This window comes from Cervus elaphus, chromosome 16 (genome assembly GCF_910594005.1).
Source record: "Cervus elaphus chromosome 16, mCerEla1.1, whole genome shotgun sequence".
Taxonomy (NCBI): domain Eukaryota; kingdom Metazoa; phylum Chordata; class Mammalia; order Artiodactyla; family Cervidae; genus Cervus; species Cervus elaphus.
The window spans coordinates 41,038,330-41,059,774 of record NC_057830.1 but is presented as its reverse complement, the minus strand read 5'-3'; the positions used below and the strand labels follow the sequence as shown (position 1 = coordinate 41,059,774).

At 51.7% G+C, this 21,445-nt stretch overlaps 1 long non-coding RNA gene across 1 annotated transcript; it reads right to left on the bottom strand.

Annotated features, from left to right (window-relative positions):
* Nucleotides 1-7: 7 nt before the first annotated feature.
* On the bottom strand, nucleotides 8-20,973 carry LOC122672963. The gene is made up of 4 exons (XR_006334542.1): nucleotides 20,706-20,973; nucleotides 4,487-4,540; nucleotides 3,274-3,325; nucleotides 8-48 (listed from the first exon to the last, which is right to left on the bottom strand). It is a non-coding gene; the product is annotated as an uncharacterized LOC122672963 (long non-coding RNA).
* Nucleotides 20,974-21,445: the final 472 nt, after the last annotated feature.

The following is a 21,445-nucleotide window of genomic DNA, read 5'->3' as shown; positions in this document are numbered from 1 at the left end:
CTCCTTACCTCGGACGAGGGGTATCTCCTCGTGACAGAATGTGGTCCACTGGAGAAGGGAATGGCAAACCACTTCAGTATTCTTGCCGTGAGAACCCCATGAACAGTATGAAAAGGCAAAATGATAGGATACTGAAAGAGGAACTCCCCAGGTCGGTAGGTGCCTAGTATGCTACTGGAGATCAGTGGAGAAATAACTCCAGAAAGAATGAAGGGATGGAGCCAAAGCAAAAACAAGACACAGTTGTGGATGTGACTGGTGACAGAAGCAAGGTCCGATGCTGTAAAGAGCAATATCGCACAGGAACCTGGAATGTGAGGTCCATGAATCAAGGCAAATTGGAAGTGGTCAAACAGGAGATGGCAAGAGTGAATGTCAACATTCTAGGAATCAGCAAACTGAAATGGACAGGAATGGGTGAATTTAACTCAGATGACCATTATATCTACTACTGTGGGCAGGAATCCCTTAGAAGAAATGGAGTAGCCATCATGGTCAACAAAAGAGTCCAAAATGTAGCACTTGGATGCAATCTCAAACATGACAGAATGATCTCTGTTCGTTTCCAAGGCAAACCATTCAATATCACGGTAATTGAAACCTATGCCCCAACCAGTAATGTTGAAGAAGCTGAAGTTGAACGGTTCTGTGTAGACCCAGAAGACCTTTTAGAACTAACACCCAAAAAGGATGTCCTTTTCATTATAGGGGACTAGAATGCAAAAGTAGGAAGTCAATAAACACCTTAAGTAACAGGCAAATTTGGCCTTGGAGTACGGAATGAAGCAGGGCAAAGGCTAACAGAGTTCTGCCAAGAGAACGCACTGGTCACAGCAAACACCCTCTTCCAACAACACAAGAGAAGTATCTACACATGGACATCACCAGATGGTCAACACTGAAATCAGATTGTTTATATTCTTTGCAGCCAAAGATGGAGAAGCTCTGTACAGTCAGCAAAAACAAGACCAGGAGCTGACTGTGGCTCAGACCATGAACTCCTTATTGCCAAATTCAGAGTGAAATTGAAGAAAGTAGGGAAAACCACTAGACCATTCAGGTATGACCTAAATCAAATCCCTTATGGCTATACAGTGGAAGTGAGAAATAGATTGAAGGGACTAGATCTGATAGAGTGCCTGATGAACTATGGATGGAGGTTTGTGACACTGTACAGGAGACAGGGATCAAGACCATCCCCATGGAAAAGAAATGCAAAAAGGCAAAATGGTTGTCTGAGGAGGCCTTACAAATAGCTGTGAAAAGAAGAGAAGTGAAAAGCAAAGGAGAAAAGGAAAGATGTTCCCATTTGAATGCAGAGTTCCAAAGAATAGCAAGGAGAGATAAGAAAGCCTTCCTCAGTGATCAATGCAAAGAAATAGAGGAAAACAACAGAATGCGAAAGACTAAAGATCTCTTCAAGAAAATGAGATACCAAGGGAACATTTCATGCAAAGATGGGTTCGATAAAGGACCGAAATGGTATGGACCTAACAGAAGCAGAAGATATTAAGAAGAGGTGGCAAGAATACAGAGAAGAACTGGAGAAAAAAGATCTTCATGATCCAGATAATCACCATGGTGTGATCGCTCACCTAGAGCCAGACATCCTGGAATGTGAAGTCAGGTGGGCCTTAGAAAGCATCACTATGAACAAAGCTAGTGGAGGTGACGGAATTCCAGTTGGGCTATTTCAAATTCTGGAAGATGATGCTGTGAAAGTGCTGCACTCAATATGCCAGCAAATTTGGAAAACTCAGCAGTGGCCACAGGACTGGAAAAGGTCAGTTTTCATTCCAATCCCAAAGAAAGGCAATCCCAAAGAATGCTCAAACTATCGCACGATTGCACTCATCTCACATGCTAGTAAAGTAATGCTAAAATTCTCCAAGGCAGGCTTCAGCAATACGTGAACCGTGAAATTCCAGATATTCAAGTTGGTTTTAGAAAAGGCAGAGGAAGAAGAGATCAAATTGCCAACATCCTCTGGATCATCGAAAAAGCAAGGGAGTTCCAGAAAAACATCTGTTTCTGCTTTATTGACTATGCCAAAGCCTTTGACTGTGTGGATCACAATAAACTGTGGAAAATTCTGAAAGAGATGGGAATACCAAATCACCTGACCTACCTCCTGAGAAACCTGTATGCAGGTCAGGAAGCAACAGTTAGAACTGGATATGGAACAACAGACTGGTTCCAAATAGGAAAAGGAGTATGTCAAGGCTGTATATTGTCACCCTGCTTATTTAACTTACATGCAGAGTACACCATGAGAAACGCTTGGCTGAAAGAAGCACAGGCTGGAATCAAGATTGCCGGGAGAAATATCAATAACCTCAGATATGCAGATGACACCACCCTTAATGCAGAAAGTGAAGAGGAACTAAAGAGCCTCTGGATGAAAGTGAAAGAGGAGAGTGAAAAAGTTGGCTGAAAGCTCAACATCAGAAGACTAAGATCATGGTATCTGGTCCCATCACTTCATGGGAAATAGATGGGGAAACAGTGGAAGCAGTGTCAGACTTTATTTTGGGGGGCTCCAATATCACTGCAGATGGTGATTGCAACCATGAAATTAAAGGATGCTTACTCCTTGGGTGCAAAATTGTGACCAACCTAGACAGCATATTACAAAGCAGAGCCATTACTTTGCCAACAAAGGTCCATCTAGACAAGGCTATGGTTTTTCCAGTGGTCATGTATGGATGTGAGAGTTGGGACTGTGAAAAAAGCTGAGCACTGAAGAATTGATGCTTTTGAACTGTGGTGTTGGCGAAGACTCTTGAGAGTCCCTTGGACTACAAGGAGATTCAACCAGTCCATCCTGAAGGAGATCAGTCCTGGGTATTCATTGGAAGGACTGATATTGAAGCTGAAACTCCAGTACTTTGGCCACCTCATGCAAAGAGTTGACTCACTGGAAAAGACCCTGATACTGGGAGGGATTCGGGGCAGGAGGAGAAGGGGACGACAGAGGATGAGATGTCTGGATGGCATCACTGACTCGATGGCCATGAGTCTGAGTAAACTCCGGGAGTCTGTGATGGAGAGGGAGGCCTGGAGTGCTGTGATTCATGGGGTCGCAAAGAGTCAGAGACGACTGAGTAACTGAACTGAATTGAATAATATAACCTCAAAATATCAATACATAAATACTGACAGAAAGAGAAAAGGACTAACAGCCACGTTCATAATCGCAGTGGGAGACGATAAAGACACATCTGTCATGGAACTGGGCTCCCTGGGACATAGTCACCTGCACCCATGAAGTACCTGAAATGCGGCTGGCTCTACAATGCGATGTGCTGCAAGCGTGAAACACACACTGGAGTTTAAAGACGTAGCATGAAAAAAAGAACAGAAAATATTTCGTTAGGTTTTATCATGTTGATTATACACTGAAATGATAATCTTTTGGGTGTGATAAAATAAAATATATTACAGATAATTTCACCTACTTCTGCTTACTCAACATGGCTACCGAAATCTGAATTGACAAACCTGACCTAACTGATATGCACGAAAACACTGCATTCCCCCTGATACATATTATTTTCTAGAGCCCAAGGAACATATAAGAAAATGAATATATATTGGGCCATTAGGAAAGGTTGAATTATTTCAAAGGACTGAGATAATGCAGGGTATACTTAGGGATTGCAATGCGATGACGATTTATGTGCCCTCAAACTTCACCCTGCACGTGGAGATGATACTAGGAGGCACGGATTCTGGGAGGCGTCAGGTCAGGAGGGAATGGGCCCCCGTGCTGGGAGGACAGAGAGAAGCAGGCAGTCTAGGAACCAGGAAACAGGCCTCACCAGACGTGGCACCTGCTGGTGATCTTGGGACTTCCCAGCCTGCAGTACTATAAGAAACAACTTTCTGTTGTTTAGCAGCTAGTCTATGGTATTTGTAACAGTAGCCCAAAAAGACTAAGATGGGGCTCTTCAAGGAATTAAGATAGGAATCATAAAAGGGTCACTAGAAAAACCTCCCCAGACATTGGGAAGTTACATGACATACTTCTTGAAGAATTTCACGAATAAAAATTTTTAAAAACACAATGAAAATTAGAAGAGACTTTTCCATAAAAGATAATGAAAATCTGCCTTATTCAAACTTGTGGGACGCAGCGAACTGTGTTTAGAGGGTTACTTAAAGCCTTAAACACATATACTGGAAAAGAAGGAAGGCTAAAAATCAATTAAGCCTCTAGCCCAAGAAACCAGAAAAAAAGTATAGCAAATGAAACACAAGGCAGATGGAAGAAAAAGGAGCAGAAAATCAGGAAACAAAAAGCCAATATGAAATTTTTTAAGCAAAGCCAAAAGTTGGCTCTTTGAAAGGACTGATAAAAATGAAAAACCCCTAGAGAAACTGATTAAGAAAAAGAGAGCACAAATCACCAGTATCAAGGTTTTTTAAAAGGGGAGACAACACATCTTGCAGATAAGAGAGATATTATGAACCACAGTTCACTTACTATTGGAGAGTCTGCTGGCCTCGATCAGTTCCTAGCAGGGGGGATATGCTTTACCTAAACAGATCCGAGAAGACATACAAAATCAGAAATTTTTATTTGCATGAAAAAAATTAAATCTGAAATAAAAGCCTCCCCACAATGAGACCAACAGGTGTTGCCAATCAATTCTTCCAAAAATCTAGGGAAGAAAACAGCAATCTCCCAGGAACTCTCGGGGTAAACAAGAAATATTCTCCACCTTGTTTTATAAGACCAGCATAAGCGTGATACTAAAACTAACAAGGAAAAGAAGTACAAGAAGGTCAAATTACTGACTCTGAGGATAGATGAAATAATCCTAAATAAAACACTAACAAATACAGTCCAATAAAAGGAGAATATATCGAGATCAGGTTGGGATGGTTTTACAATCACAAAATTTTTTTAAAGTTAAATTACCATATAAAAGAACAATCACCTGACTGTTTCAAAATCTGCAGAAAATAAACTGAAGAAAATTTAATGTAATAATTTCAGTTCATGACTAAGAAAAAAGTCATAGCAAACTAACAGGAGAATTTACATATTTTGATAAAAATATCTACAAAAAAGCTAATACCATAGGTGATGGTCAAATACTGAAAGCTTTTCCTCTGATAATTGTCAGGAAACCTCTGGCCTTTATTAATTAAGAGGAGAGGCACATCTTTCCTGGGGCTGAGGAATCCAGACATTTCTTTTTTTAATTTCTGATTATGGTGATAAGTACCCTCTTCTCTCTTTGGTAGGGATCGCCTTGTGTTTTTTAAGTCTGGAATTTTAATCTTTATCTTTGCTGAGAATAACTACTTTCTAAGACAGTATATATGCGCATGCCATGTGGATTAAAACAGCTTTGCTCCATCAGCGCTTTGGTCCCCTTGTCTTTCTTTCTTTCTTTTTTTCTCTCTCTCTCTCTCTGGCTGATTCCCTGGAGCTCGGAAGCCCGTTATGTAACCCAGGGAATGTTAGCCTCTTTGCTTCCTTCCCTCTCTCATCGCCGACTCTGGACCACCAGGTTCCGCCATTAAAGGACCAACAGATAATGGCAAAGAGACAAGGACACTGGTTCTCACCACTTCTGTTCACCACTGTACTGGAGATCCTCGCCCGTACAACAAGGCAAGAAAAAGAAAAGGCTTATCACAGTTGGAAAGGGGGGGAAAGCACTTATCTGCAGACATAATTGTGTATACATAAAAAAATACAATAAGAATTATTTGAAATAAATGGATTGAAGAAGTGAATATAGAAGTCAGTTCTATCTCTATATATTAGGCATTTATAATTGCACTGAAAATATCAAGATATCTAATTAAAAATGTACAAGACAGAGAGCAAACTATAAACTTCTAAGATAAATTAAAGAAGATCTAAAAAAATGGAGAGCTACATATATACATTGTATTCATGGATTATGCTGCTGCTGCTGCTAAGTCGCTTCAGTCGTGTCCGACGCTGTGCGACCGCATAGACGGCCGCCCACCAGGCTCCGCCATCCCTGGGATTCTCCAGGCAAGAACACTGGACTGGGTTGCCATTTCCTTCTCCAACGTGTGAAAGTGAAGTCACTCAGTCGTGTCCGACTCTCAGCGACCCCATGGACTGCAGCCTACCAGGTTCCTCCGTCCATAGGATTTTCCAAGCAAGAGTACTGGAGTGGGTTGCCATTGCCTTCTCCATGGATTATAAGAACAACATTAAGATACACACACACACACACACACACACAGAGTTAACTATGTCACGCGATGCGTGTGTTGGGCAATCATTCCATGACGTCTATGGGCATCAAGTCATCACAATGTAGACTTGAAATACACACAAACCATATCTGTCAATGACTCCTTAGTGAAGCTGGGGTTCTAAAATCAGCTCCTGGCACCTGGTAGCTGGCAGGTGTGGAAACCCGGGTTCACGTGCAGGCTATACATACACTTAATCACAGGTGAGACCTGAAGCAACCCAGCAACTCTCCATTTTTCTTTTTTCTCTGTTCCCCTTGCCATTTGTGTTTAACAGACTCTCAGTATCGAGTGAGCAGGGTCAATGCAGCAATAACCTTTCCCCATCTAAGGCATGCACATGTAACACCAGCAGTCTTCCCAATCGCCCCGAGATAACTGGGGTGCCGCATCACAAAAAAGCAAGGAAACACAACATTCCCCGGGACAGAGCTGCCCGACGGCAGTGGGGACTATGGTCCACCAAGGGGACCCCCAGGGGCTAGGAGCCCACACTGGGCCCCCCAGCTTGAGGCCACACTTGCCTTTCCACCATTCTGAAGGTCCTGGCAGAAGAAAGCCAGGCCACGGAAGGGGGGTGGTGTGGCCAGGCCGTGGGACTCAGGGCAGGACTGACTTGGGTCTGTGCTGGGCTCCACGTCCAGTCACTACCCTTGAAGTGTACAAAGTTCTTGGGATCACTGTAGGTTTGTGGCAAAAAGCAATGGAGCCAAAGCCACGTAGGATGGCTTTTCAGGAAAAAACCTCACTGAGGATTCACTCAGCGCCAGCCTCGGGCCCTAGTGAGATGCAGACTCCTGGTCATCCATGGCTATGTCTGCAGCCCGCCAGGGCAAGGGGAGCCTCCTGGACACCGGGTGCCACGTGGGGTTCTTCCCCCACTTTTAGTGAAGGGCTGCACCCGCCTGGATGACCCCGCCTTATCCCTCCACCTCTGATGCGGAGGCCCCCGTGCCTCCCATGACCGGAGGATCCAGCCTCTCCCGGGGCCTCCGTGTCACTGCACAGGCCTTGTCCACGCGGCCCCAGCAGGCAGGGTGAGGCCTGTGTGGAGCCTCCCAGGTCACTGGCCTCGCTGCCCACATCGGGGCCATGCAGGAGCACCACGTGTCCACTGAACGAGTGGATGAGGGCCCTAACAATGACAGTGATGACGACGACAAGGAGGAGGTGAAGGGGGCTGAGATCCAAGTGTCAGTCCCTGATTCAGGCCTCTGTGCGTATGAACTCATTTAACATAATGACAAGGTTGTGTGCGTATGGCGGGGGGGAGGATGGCAGGTCCTGCCACTGTTCTCACCTCGGAGCCGGCAAGTTCACTCTCGGTGTTCAGGGGCGGCTACAGCCACTGGCCACAGACTGGACAGCTTTAACACAAATTCATCCTCCCCAAGTTCTACAGTCAGAAACCTGTGATCAACGTGTGGGCAGGGCTGAACTCCCTCGAGAGGCTCCAGGGGAGGGTCCCTCTGGCCTGGTCCAGCCCGTGGGGTCCCCAGGCCTCCCTGGGCTTGTGGCCACATCACCCCACCCTCTGCGTCTATCTGCGCAAACCTTCTGCCCTGGGTGGCTCTGTGCTTCAGATCCCCCCTCTTCTCTTCCAAAGACACCCGTCATTAAATTTAGGGTCCACAAGCATCCCAGGTGCTCTGGTGCAGAGGTCAGTAACTTACTTCCATCTGCTGAGACCTTTCACCGGAATAAGTCACCTTTGCCGGCTGCAGGATAGACGGCTTTCGGGGCCACCACTCAGCCCACCACACTTGTCATAAAGCCACAGGGTAGAGCCTCACTGGGCTTGGTGCAGGGAGCTTCGAAGAAGCAGGACTCTAGGACCTCAGTCCCAAGGCTGCCTCAAGAAGACAGCTAGGGTCAGGACACTCGGGCACAGCGACCAGATAAGCAGGGCTCAGAGGTATGCTGGAGGGCTTGGGGCTCACCTGCAGGGAGCCTGGAGCCTGCCATGACGGCCCAGGGCCGGGGGACACAGCACACAGGTTTGGGAATGTACACATCCCAGCACAGACGAGGGGAGGCAGGCCCGGGGGCTCAGGCCAGGGGAGCCCAGATCGTCCTGCTGCCCTCAAGGGGCTGGTCAGAAGAGCACAGGAGGGAGCCGTGGTTTCAGCGACCTGGGTCGCAGTCAGTCTGCTCCTGTGTTGTCTCTGAGAGTGACTCAGCCTCTGTGAGCCCACCTTTTGCTCCTCTGCAAAATTCACCATTCGTGACTTGCTTCACAGGTGGGGGGAGTTCCTGGTGCTCTCAGCACCCCCGCCCAACCTGGTGGCTGAGGCTTGCTGCCTCTCCATGACCTTGAGGCCGCTAAGACCACCCCTGCACAGACTCTCTTTGCAAGAAGCTGGAAGGTGCTTCACCTGCCCTAGGAAGACCTCTAGCCTGGGGGCTCCTGGGCAGGGCTGACCACATGGCGCGCTAGGAATGACCGTGGATGGCCCCATACGGCCAACCCCGTCTTTCCTGTTAGAGCCCAGGTTTATTTTTTGTGCTCTGCTCAGCCGCACGCAAAGACCCAAAGTACATTCCCCCGAGTCCGTGGAGATTTCTCTCAATGGTGGTCAAGAAGCAGTGCCGGGCCGGCATCGCTGGGAAACACGCTCCGCTGTTTACGTGAGCGACAGGGTCTCTCCCAGAAAAACAGCTGGCAGGATCGGGAAAGGGTCGTGGGACTCAGTGAACACACGGGATGTCCTCGTTCTTACACACATGGGAGGTTTTAAACCCTGGCGCCCAGCCTGACAGCAGTCTGCTCCTGGTGCGAAGAAACCGAGAGACGCCGGTCCCCTCCCCTAGCCGGACGCCCCAGAGGGGAGGCTTCTGTCCAGATCGGCCCCTTGGGTGGGGAGTCTGGAGGCCACAGAACCGCAGGGGCCTCGAGCCTTGGCGTGGGCGTGTGGAGAGCCAAGGGGCCCGGGGAAGGGACAGAGTTAGGGTCCTTGCAATGGACTGTCACCAAAGGCTGGACAAAGACAAGAAATAAAACAAATGTCACACCTTAATGTTGCTAAAGAGCCAATAAGGCCCAGAACAGTGACCCGGACTGTGCCGTCCAAGGTGCAGAGGGGATGGGGAGGCTCGCCCAGCACAGACTGGACGGGGTTAAACCTCCACTCCCGGCTCAACTCACAGGAACGGAGACCCCACCACAGTTGTTCCCGGCACTTTCCTTTGAGAAGGAAGAAGGGAATCACAGAACAAGCAAAGACGTCCCCATGGGGGATTCCTGGTGCTCGAGGACGCCAGGGCCCCTCTTCGTCCCCTCGGCTGCCTGAGCCTGTGTGTTGTATATCATGGTCACCCGTCTCCGCTGAAGGGCGGGCTCCGAGGTTGTTGCAAGGTTGGCCTCAGCGAGGCTGAGCATGGGGTCCCTAGCTGCCCCCAGAGGGCTTCCGGGCAGCACACCTCCCCAGCCCACCCTGACCCCACAGTTGCCGCCCACCCCAGAGGGCCCCCTCACTGCCATCAGGGAATTAGGGGGTGCCGAGAGCTGAGGCCCGAGGGTGCTGGGGGCCTCCACGGCATCCTGTGTGCACGCCTCCCCGGCTCACGGTCCAGCTGTGGGGAGCGTGTGTACACAGCAGGGACACACAGACGGCTCCAGAGCACCGCCCGGCCAGGAGGCCCCGGAGCCCCAGGGGAAGGCCTGTGCTGGACGTCTGACCGCCTCCCCGCCTCTGTGCCCTCGGAATCCTCAGCCCCAAGGATAACCCCACCGCGGGAGGGCCTCTGAGGCCACGGCTGCTCTGCGGGAGGGGTCGTGTTCGCCTCGAATGTGCTCAAGGCACGTGATGCCCGGTCAGTCCCTAATGACCGGGCGCATTCTTGGCAGCCCTAGGGCCTGCCTGCTCTTCCTGTTGGCACCGGGGTCCCTTGTGGGTGTGAGCTGGAAGTCTGGTTCCAGGCTGGATCGGTCTGCTCAGGTGACCGACGTGCCCCCACGAGGGACAGCGTCTGGCACGGGGTGGGCCTCATCATGCTTCTCCTGATCGGCGCCAGGACCGCCTTCCTTCCAGTCCCAGAGGTGGAAGACAGGGGCCCTTTCTCGGTCACCTGAACGTGTCATCTCACGGGAGTCCAGCTTGATGATATCTGGAGTGATCCAGGAGGGCCGGGGGGACAGTCCCCCTGCGGTCTTTCCCCGACCTCTGGCCGCATCACCGGCTTCACTTTAATACTCGTGGACGAGGGGGCAGGCTGGGACCGCCACTGGGGTCTGACCCTGCCTTGCTCACGCCCGCCCTCCACCTGGACGACTCCCAGAGGGGACAGGAAAGTGCTCAGTCCCTGGGCAAGGGTCGGCAGGGAGGCATTTCTGCACCTTGGTTCCTGCTGACCACATCTGCACCGCCCGGGAGGAGCTGCTGAGGTTACTCGGGCGCGGTCACATGGGGCGCTGGCATAAGCATGCCTTCGACACATCCTGGACATGGTACCCTGACTGTCTCCAGTGAGCCTGGACGCAGAACGCGCTGTCTGAACGAGCTGGGGCCGCAGGACTGGCGGGCGGATTTACCCCTCAGCTCTTGGCACGGGGTCTGGCTCCCAAGGCCTGGCTTGTTGAAGGAATAAAAGACATGTATTCATTCACAGGCCTACGTTGATGATGAGTGGGTAGATTACTCAGATCCAGCCTCTCATGGAAAACAATTAAAAAAAAAAAAAAGTATCACTCACTAAAGTTGCCGAAGACCTGAAAGACCCAGAGGAGCAACTGCCCAAGATGGGGAGTCTAACAGAAGACCCTTCCCTCCAGATGGATTTGGACTCCCAGGAGACGACACTTTCAGATGACCCAGAAAGGGCCTCCCTCCTCCAGACCCGAGAATTACAAGGAAGGTGGTGCTGGTGCCAAGCAGGAGAAGGAGCGGGTGAGGACCCCAGTGAGTCCAGGCATGTCAGCCTGTGACCTTGGCTCAATGTGTTCCTATCCATAACGCCCTCAGATGAGTGGAGAATGCAAGTGCCAAGTCTTTCTGGATAAGGGCAACTTCTTCCTAGGCTTGGGAACTGCCCCACGGGTTATGGAAGGGTGGTGGCCAGTGGGGAAGAGCGCCAGGCCCACCAGGATGAAAGACAGCTAGAGGAGAACCAGCAGAAGTGACCCCCTCAGCTTGGGATTCTGAGAGGATTAGATGGATAATAAAACTAATAAAGCTCTCCTTGTTTACAGAAATAAACCTCAAGATAGAAAGGTCCTTCAAAGGACAGGAAACCATTAAAAAATGGACACAGCCAACTTGGAAAAGAACCAAACAGAACGTGCAGAAATAAAAAAGTGTCATAACGAGAAGCGAAAATAGAAGACACTTTTGAAGACCTTGACCTCTTCAGGAAAGGGAGACACGTGGGCACAGAGCTGGAGCATGATGATAACGTATGCAGCCCCCTGCCCACTCCCTGCTCTCCAGGAAGAAAACCCAACCCTGATCTGTAGCTGGATCATGTGCCAATTTCCATGGTGTAAATACTCCCGCCGTGGCCTGATTCATGTACCAAAGGGTTTACACCTGGCTGGCAGAGTTCCCGAGGAGCCAGAAAGAGCTGACTCTGGCACACAGCCGGCCTAGAGACATGGGAAGACATCAGAACCGCAACCTGAAGGGCACAGATTTCAGCCTGTCTACCTGGGACCCAGGCGGAGCTGTCCTTGAGGAACTTTAAAGACAAGAGTCTTAAAACATGTCCAGAATTCACTTTATAACAAGTACACTTCCATAAAACCAAGAGAGGCCCAAAGGAAGCCAGGTGGGGTGTATAAAAGCCTTAGCGTTTAAGACTCAAGAGACATAAAAACTTTACAGCCAAAGAAATGAATGTGTAATGGTGGAATTGTGAATATAGATATGAATAGCTTTGGGACTAGACAACAGCCCCTGACACCTCACTGTAGGAGAGGTTCATGACACAGGCACTAAGCCTGGGGGTAGGAGTGAGATGGGGGCTGAAGACCACATTTTGTTGTTGTTCAGTCACTAAGTCACGTCCGACTCTTTGAGACTCCATCGACTGCAACACACCAGGCTTCCCTGTCCTTCACCATCTCCCAGAGCTTACTCAAATTCATGTCCATGGAGTCAGTGATGCCATCCAACCATCTCATCCTCTGACGCCCCCTTTTCCTCCTGCCCTCAATCTTTCCCAGCATCAGGGTCTTTTCCAATGAGTCAGCTCTTCACATCAGTTGGTCAAAGTATTGGAGCTTCGGCTTCAAACATCAGTCCTTCCAGTGAATATTCAGGATTGATTTCCTTTAGGATTGACTGGTTTGATGTCCTTGCAGTCCAAGAGACTCTCAAGAGTCTTCTCCAACACCACAGTTCAAAAGCATCAATTCTTTGGCACTCAGCCCTCTCTACAGTCCAGTTTTCACAGTTCAGGGCAGAGCCTGATGTGAGGACCCAGCACCCAGGTTTAAGTGCTGGCTCTGCCCCTGTGGGACCCAGGGCCCTGGATCTCCTTGCCCCGCCTCTCAGAGCCTCAGTTCCTTCCCTCGGTAAAGGGATCTGACCCCTGTACCACAATCCGGGTCAGGATGCCCACACAGGGTGGGGTGGGGATGGGGGTCTGTGTCCGGGACGACAAGTCCCTGAGAACATCTGGTGCTGCACTGTCCTTACATATGGAGCTGCTGAAATTAGACTTCAGGTGCCTCAAAGTCGAGAAGCCCCACCCCGATGTCCAGGCTATGAGGAGGGACCACCGCCCCCCAACTCCATGCTCATCACCACACTGAGCCAAGTCTGGGAACGCACTCGGACACCAGATCATGCCCACAAGGCCTCAACTGGAAACGGCAAGAAACATGCCCTTCCCCCAACCCCGTGTCCACGGCAGCCCTGCCAACCCCCCAGCAGGGAGGACATGCCATCACCTCCATTCTATAGACGGAAAACCTGAGGTCCCGAGTGGGGAAGCCACTTGCCTGAGGCTGATCAGCCTCCAGGAAGTAGCCGGGCTGGGTCTGGACCCACACCCGTGGCCTCAGAGTGGCTGGGCGGGGTCTGAGCCTGCCTGGGAGCTCAGGTACCCTCACCGCGTAACCGGGGGTCCTGGAGTCTGCTGTTGAGGTGGCTCCCATCTTCCAACAGGCAGCTCCTCGCTTGCTTTTCAAAAACCAACATCCACAAAGCTGGGAAAGAGATGCCGCTGTGGCTCACGCCAGCTCCGGGGAGGAATGAGGAGAAACTGCAGCCCGCCAGCCTTGGGGTATGGTGGCGAGCCCCGAACGGCCACATGAAAGCAAACTGACCTTGTACGGTTCACGTGTCTGCAGCCTTAACAATTCTGCCAAAACCGGAGTCAAGCTCAACATCAGGGCAGTGCGGGCCTCTGTCACCTCTGGTACGCAGCTGGGATTTTCCTGTGTGGCCTTCTCGGCAATGACCACTGGACATAAATAATGCCCTGGCTTTGAGGTTGGACTTGAAAAATGCTGATGGGTTTCAGGTACAAGGAAACATGTTGGCCCACAAGCTGCTCTTGTCCGTTTCCTGGGAACCCTGGCCATCGCAGGGACAGGGCAGTGGGGGATGGGCGGAAGAGGCGCTCCTGCAGAAGGAAGGCCTGGGCCGCCTGCCTCCAGGACCCTTCTCCCACCATTTCCATCCTCTCTGCTGTCCCAGGGGTCTCTGACATGACACCCCTCCTGGACCCTCATGTGTGAAACTGACTTAGGGGGCCGTCTTCTGGATCAAGCTGTCAGGTCCTAATTCGACAACCAGGGCCCCTCTTGTGGGTGGCTGGGGAAGCAGTTTTTAAGCTGAGTTCCTCTGGGCCCACGGTGCCTGGCAGAGGGTGGGGGCAAGTGGGTCACCTCTGGTCACAGCCAGTCGGACAGGCTCAGCCTCCATCTGTTCTGTATGCGAAGTTATGAGCACGATTCTTCCAGACCCACCAGTCCCCGCTCTGCTGGGTGCCTGGCCCGGGGCACCCAGTGTGTGTGCGGGTCTCTGTCTGGGCTACCTCTGGGGCACCAGACAGGGGATCGGGGACTTGCGTGGACACTGCGGGGGGGGGCTTCCTTGGGGAAGCTTCTGACGGCTCCTGGGAAACAGGCCTGCACGCTCCTTGCACCTCCAAGCATGGACCAGGGTCAGCAGTTTATACACCCTGGGAGCAGGTGAGAAGCCCAGTGTGGGGCACTCCTAGACCTGCTAACTCAGAACCTGCATCCTGATGACCTCTGGGGCTTCCATGCACCCCCCGGAACCCTCTACTGAGGCAGCCAGGTCAAGGCTTGGTCCCCGCCAGAGCACCTGCCCTGCTCAGCCCTCCAACCACAAGCCATGCCTCCCCCACCCATGGCTGTACTCGAGGGGATGCGTGTGAACTCCCCCCACTACTGGGATAACTGCTCATGTGTTAAGTCTCAGCTTTCTTGCGGGATGAATGGTGCCCTCCAAAAGAGACACCCACACCCCAACTCCCCATATCTGCGAGGAGGGCTTTATTCAGAAATGGGGTCTTTGCAGATGAAATCAAGTTAGATAAGGATACAGAGGATTAGGTGGGCCTTATGCAGAGTGATGAGTGTCTTCATAAGAGGTGGAGAGACACACAGAGAGGAGGCCGAGTGAGGGGGAAGCAGACGCTGGGGGGCTGTGGCCACAAAGCCAGGAATGCCTGGAGACCCCGAAGCTGGAAGAGCCGGGAGTGACGTTCCCCCAGAGCCCGGGTCGGGGTCCGGGTCCTGTTGACCCTCGACTTTAGACTTCTGGCCCCCAGAACTGGGAGAGAGTCGATTAGTATTGTTTTAAGCCTCCTCCCCCGACCCCAGTTTGTGGATGTCGGTATCAGAAGCCCCACCTGGGGCACTCAGTGTTCCGTGTCCCTAAAATCCACCAATTGATCACGACCTCAGCCAGGCTGGTCTTCCCCCGGTCATCACGGGATGTCTTCTCAACAATAAACCTCCTGACTCGGGAGAAAGGCTCGTGCTGCACACAGGGGCCTCACCTGTGTGGGGCTCGAAGCCCATGTTGCCCCGGAGCGGCTCAGCCTCACACACTTGCTGGCCAAGGGGGAGCCAAGGGGATCACACACCTCTGTGCCCCTGTGACCTCCACACCCTGCCTGGTCACAACTGCAGACGACCAGGCCAGCAGACATCTCAGGAGGACGGACTTCACCTGCCCCCATTCCTCTTGCTTCACTGTCCTTTTGCATCCCCCTATCCCTGCTCCTGGGCTTCCCTTCGGCCTGTCTTGCGATTTAGCCAGTAAAGAATCTGCCTGCAATGCGGGAGACCTGGGTCCGATCCTTGCATTGGCAAGATTCCCTGGTGAAGGGAAAGGCCACCCACTCCAGTATTCTGGCCTGGAGAATTCCATCGACTCTATAAGTATAGTCCATGGAGTCGCAAAGAGTTGGATATGACTGAGCAACTTTCATTTTATTCATCCCTGCTCCTGGTCAAGCCTGTCCAGCTGGCCCTCATGTTGAGGTCCGGGGACACTGGTGACATCTGAGGACATTTCTGGTTGTATTTAGGAATGCTGCAAGAAATCAAATGCCAGCAACGCCAAGGCTGAGAAATCCCACTTTAAGACTCTTCATAATTGGGGGTTATTGTTTGAGTATCCAATTGGAGTCCATGGATTTCTTTCTCCCTGGGGAAGACGCATAAGCCCCAAATTCGTTTCAAAATGGGCAAGGTGGTGGGGCTGGGCTCTCTCCTAGGCCATCTTGTTCTCCAAACCCTCTCACTTCTTGTAATCAGAGCACCCCAGGAATGAGTCATCCCGGGCATCTGTCCGCTAATAGTGCTGGCTAGACTCGCGCACACCCCGCACGCTGCCTGTGCCCGGCAGCCCCTGAATAGAGCAGGGGAAGGCAACAGGCTTCCTGGGGCCTGACTCATCTCAGGGGAAAGCTTGGGGCTGCAGCGGCCATGGAAAAGTCGGTTATGATCTGAAGACACCACAGGAAGATGGCCCATGCTCAGCGCCAGCTTTTTGAAATCTTGAACCATTTAGTTTATGCCACGGTAACAGTTTTATCTAAAAAAGGCCCAATCAGGGACTTCGCTGGTGACCCAGCAGTTAACACTCTGCCTTCCTATGCAGGGAGTGTGGGTTCAGTCCCTGGTTGGGGAACTAAGATCCCTGCAAGCCTCGAGGTGTGCCCCCCCTAATTTTTGTTTAAAAAAGGTCCAATCAACTGCTGAAAAACTTTTAAGGCTATAGAACCAAATTATCACTGAAATTTGGGGTCACTGTGATGTTGTGATTTGTACTGATAATAAGAAATATATTTTTGGTCTTTGTCCCCCACTCCTGGCACAGAGCTCCTCACTCTGGGAATTTCCTAAGTGGGGACAGCAGTCAAGGTGTCTCTTGGTAGGTGAATGAGGTGACTGTTCCGAGGGTGCCTCCTTTCGAAAGGGGGGCATTGCTTGCCAGGGTAACGAAGCACATGGTTAGAGGATTGGAACTTCCAGCCCCTCCCCCACACCACCTCCCCCCACCACGTCTGGGCAAGCCAGAAGGGCTTCAGGTTGAAGCAATCACCAACAGCCAGTGATTTAATCAACTGTGCTTGTGTGATGACTCCTCCATAAAAACCCCCAAACAGGGTCTGGACAGCTTCTGGGTTGATGAACACACGCAGATTTGGGGAAAGCGGGGCTTGGAGAGCTTGAAGTTCTGTGCCTCCCCTCCACACAGCCTGTCTTGTGCATCCCCTTCCATGTGCTGTTTCTGAGTTTATTACCTTTAACATTAAAGCTGTGACCTAGTAGGCAACATGTTTCTCTGAGTTCCCTGACCACAAATGAATAGAACCCAAAGTCGTTAGAACCTCTGAATGGGTAGCCGGTGGGTCTAGGTGCAGGTGACAATCTGGGCTTGCAAATGATGGCTAGAGTGGTGGGAGGGTCTCGTAGGGCTGGGCCTTTAACCTGTGGGGTCTGGCACTACCCCCAGATAGGCAGTGTCCACACTGAGTTAAGTTGCAGGACCCCCAGCTGCTGTCAGAGAAGTGCTGGGTCGTGCCGGGGAAACAATGCATGCATGTTGGAACCGGGAGAAGCCTTGTCACTTATTAGGACGACTCGATCTTTTCTGGTGGCCATAACCAATGTCTTTATGCTTCATGTTTATTTCAACGTCAGAAGTTTTAAAAAAGATATGTGTGGCGAAGGATTTGATTGGACTTGGAAAGGCTCTTCTTTCTCCTTTGTGAGCACGGCCATTCCATTATTTTATGAGCAATAATGATAGATGACTGAATATTCACATCACCAGTGAGAATTTCCCGAGTACCAGACGCTAAGTGAAGCACTTTAGCATAAGCCAGGGATGTAATGACTTGTTTCCCAGGTGGCTCAGCAGAAAAGAACCCGCCAGGCAATGTAGGACCTGGAGTGGACCCGGGTTCAAACCCTGGGTCGGGAAGATCCCCTGGCGGAGGAAATGGCAACCCATTTCAGTATTCTTGCCTGAAAAATTCCACGGATAGAGGATCTTGGGGGCTACAGTCCACAGGGCTGCAAAGAGTCGGACACGAATGAGCACCTGAACACGCACAGAGTCATGCAAATAGTGTTGGTGTCTCTGTTTGACAAACGCTGAAGCTTCACTGCTGTTGTAGTTCAGTCCTCCGATTCTGTCTGATTCTTTGTGACCCCATGGACTATATACTCCATGGAATTCTCTAGGCCAGAATACTGGAGTGGGTAGTGTTTCCCTTCTCCAGGGGATTTTCCTGACTCCCCACATATTGTAAGACTAAAATTGAGAATTCTTTTTTTTAATTTCACTTCTGAAAGGACCGTGTAGGTACTTTCAAGAGGTCTTCTGCAAAACAAAGCCCTTTCGGCAAATGTGGTCATGATATCCAGGTAGGCTTTGCTGTTGTAAGTGTCACATCTCAGCCAGAAGGCAGATTCTGAGCTATTCCTCTGGCAGAAACAAATTCACAAAATAAACCAAGAAAGACAGCGGGAAAAACAAACCACACCAACAACTGGAAACGCGTTCCTCCTGAGACAAAGCTAGAGAAAATCCCAATATCCTTGTGGCCCAAAAACCCTCTTGGAAATGAATGTTCAGGAAGGAAGAGATGAAACATGTCAAGTTCGAAGGAGAGGCAATGCCCATGGCCAGTCTTGTCTAGAGACAGCCTGAGCGCTCAGATGAAGACACACACCAATGTAAACCCTTTGCACACAGCAGTGATGGTCATCACCATAGTTAGTGTTTAGTCTGATGACAACCTTCCCCGGGCACCACATAAGGGAGCAGACCTGGGTCTCTTCCTCTGCCCCCACACCATTCACTCACGAAGTCAGATCAGGTGCTATCGTGCCCTGCCTGCCTGGCTGGCTCGTCCATGAGCTGTGACCACCTCCAGGGCAGGACTCCGCCTTCTCTTCTCTGTGTGCCGTGAACCTACACACAGTGGGCCTTCAGAACCTCAGGACACTCACCCCACCCCCACTATAGCCAGAACCCTCCCCAGGCATTAAAACAGCTGTGGAGTCACTTTGGCCCAAGCCCTGGTTACGGATCCCTGGAGCCTACTACAGCCTCTACAGCGTGAATAATCAGGTCCTTTATACACAGATTCCCAGCTGTCAGAGCTGAGCTTTGGATTCATTGTCAGCTCTGTCCCTCCTGTGGCAGCCAGGTGGGCCGCGATGCAGACAACGGAGCTCATGAGCTGAATTTCAAGGGAGGCATTGAATGGACAGCGATCGATGCAACCTGTTGCAAACTGAGGGAGGTTCCCTGCATGTCTCAGAAAAGGCCTCTGGTGTGCAAGTGTGGAGCAGGGCCCCCACAGCGCAAAGGAAAGAGAGGTACTCAGGGGCAAAGGCTCTTGGCCTCTCCTGTAGCAGCTCCAGTTGGTACCTCGTGAACAGTGGACAGCCAATGTGGTCACCTGAGCGTCACTCTTATTCCCTCACAAAGCAAGAGAAAGGGGGCAGGATGTGGGAGTACCCAGAGGGTGTGGTGGGGAGGATGAAGGGACGTGTTCTTCCTCTCTTCAGTGCAAACTGCTTCTGTGAGTCTCAGAGCTGCCAGAGGGCAGTTACCAAATCGGGTCCCCACAGCATCCACGGTGGGCTGGGAGCCTTAGCCCTTGTCACATGAACAAGCCACACCACATGGCTTCCCTGAGTTCTAATAGCAGAATCTGGGGGTTTTGTCTAGGTACACACTTCCTTGCTGTAGCTGTGTTACCCACTCCTTTGAGCCCCACTTTTCTTTTCTAGAAAAAGGGCATCAATTGCGACCTTAGCAGGTTGCTACCTTAATCCTGTGAAGACTAATTAGGGAAATCCTACAAAGAATAGCTGGCCTTCACAGATATCAGTGAATAGCTGGCCTTAAGACATACTGGGCTTCTCTGATAGCTCAGCTGGTAAAGAATTCTCCTGCCATGCAGGAGACCCGGTGTGATTCCTGGGTCGGGAATCCTGATCCACTGCAGAAGGGACAGGCGACCCACTCCAGTATTCATGGGCATCTCTGGTGGCTTCATGGTGGCTCAGCTGGTAAAGAATCTGATTGCTATGCAGGGACCTGGATTCATTCCCTGGACTGGGAAGATCCCCTGAAGAAGGGAAAGGCTACCCACTCCAGTATTCTGGCCTGGGGAATTCCATGGATTGTATAGCCCATGAGGTCGCAAGAGTCGGACACGAATGATGGACTTTCACTTCACTTTCAAGAGATATGATCTTGTAGAAGGAAATGGCACCACACTCCAGTAGTCTTCCCTGGGAAATCCCATGGACAGGAGCCTGGCGGGCTATGGTCCGTGGGGTCGCAAAGGGTCAGACACGACTGAGGGAGGAGCAGGCGCTTGCCAGATCCCCGGCGCTTTTGATGGCAGAGCCAGGACTGTGGCTGAGGACTGTCAGCTCCCAGGCCTCTCTCACCAGATAGGAGCGTGGAAAACTAGAATCTAAAATAGCCTGAGGGCTTTCCTGGCAGCTCAGTGGTAAAGAATCGCCCCCCTGCCAAAGCAGGGGTCGCGAGTTCCACCCCTTGTCTGGGAAGACCCCAGATGGCAGACCAGCTGAGTCCATGCATGACAGCCTCTGGGTCGGCGCTCTGGAGCGTGGGAGCCACAGTACTGAGGTCTGTGGGCACCAGAACCCCTGCTCTGCAACAAGAGGAGCCACTGCAGTGAGAAGCCTACGCCCCGCCAACTGGAGAGCAGCCCCTGCTCGCCGCAGCTAGAGAAAAGCCCACACAGCATGAAGACCCTGCACAACCACAAATAAATAAACTCATTGAGAAAACGCAAAAAACAAAAAAAAGAGATATGACTTGAATCCAGATTAAACTGGAGTCTCCAAGTGTCATCTGGCATTTCTTCCCTGAATCAGCCAAAACCCACACAGTTGCATTTCCAGGGTCAAAACAGCCAGCGGGGGCGAAAACCAGCGTGGTTCACACAAGCTGACAGACAAGCAGCAGAGGACTCACGGGCAGACGGCTTCCCTCCGGTTTCAGGTGGAGTTCTGGGACCACAGCAGGAACCAGCGCTGTCAACCCCTGGGCTCAGCAGCGCCCTCATTCTCAGGCCGGCGGCTCTGCCCTGACCTGCGCAGGAAGGCCACCAACTGCCCCAGGCTGACCTCACGCCTCTCCCACTGCTGTAGCCTGACCTCACCCAGCCCCACCCCTTCCGGCAGAACCAGAGCTCGTCTTCCGGAGCGGCGGGCGCGGCGGGCGCGGCGGTGGCTGGGCAGTGTCGAGCAGGGCCAGATGGACCCTGGGCGTCGGTGAGTGATCTCGGCCTCCGCCGGGTGGAGGGACGGGCTTGTTCCTCAGCTGCGGTCCCTGGGCGCCCCCAGGTCCCGAAATGGAAAGAAAGCGGCGGTTTCGTCGCATTTCCGCTGGCGGTTTCGCGCGCGGGGGGGAGCGGGGGCGAGGCTTCCCTGGGCTGGGGGCGGAGGTCAGAGAAGGGGCTGGGCGGGCCGGGGGCTGAGGGAAGGGCCCGGGCTTGAGGAAGCGGGCCGGGATTGAGGGACGGGGGCTCGGGGCTCTCAGGAAGGGACCGGGGGTGTGAGGGGAAGGGGCCGGGCCTGAGGGAAGGGGACCGGGGGACTGAGGGAAGTGGAGGAACAAGGGCCTGAGCGAAGGGGCCGGGGGCTGAGAGAAGAGTAGGGGAACGAGGAGCTGAGGGGAAGGGAAGGAGCCGGGGGCTGAGGGAAGGGGAGGAG